Below are 559 nucleotides of genomic sequence, written 5' to 3'. Positions count from 1 at the left end.
ATAAACACATTTCATTACACCAAATACACAAAATAATGTTCTTTTTAGCAGCATCATATGACCCCTTTAAGGAGGCAGCCTTATCAGCGGCGCAAGAGATGCGATGACGATGTAAGTGTTGTTGCATTATGTTTTTGTTAGCCTATTCGGTTGAAGCCACTAGATGCGGCACTGCTGCGTTGTTCATTAATAATATAGTGGAAAAAGAGAACATCAATGCGGAGAAGATCTTGTTTACATCAAAACCGAAACCAAGCCGTTCACACAGAACACATATTTCATGCATTTTCTAGACGGACATCTATTACTGTTTGCACACGCGTCTCGCACAAAAGAGTTTAGAAAGCCATGTTTAGAAAGCCATGTAAAGTTAATGCAAGTTTAACTTTGAAAAAAACATATATCGAGACTTTATGGCGGGTTTTTCCCCATCCCACTGCATCTCATGTTTTTAAATGAAAAATGTACTCTGTGATTGGCTTTCCGCCCTTTGTATTAAACTATGCATACATACATGATGCTGTTTTGTTTATAGTTGTTTAAGCAACTTAATTAATTA

This window comes from Sinocyclocheilus anshuiensis, unplaced genomic scaffold, assembly GCF_001515605.1.
Source record: "Sinocyclocheilus anshuiensis isolate Anshui unplaced genomic scaffold, SAMN03320099.WGS_v1.1 scaffold3139, whole genome shotgun sequence".
Classification (NCBI taxonomy): Eukaryota; Metazoa; Chordata; class Actinopteri; order Cypriniformes; family Cyprinidae; genus Sinocyclocheilus; species Sinocyclocheilus anshuiensis.
The sequence above is the reverse complement of the archived record's forward strand: the minus strand, read 5'-3'. Positions refer to the sequence as shown.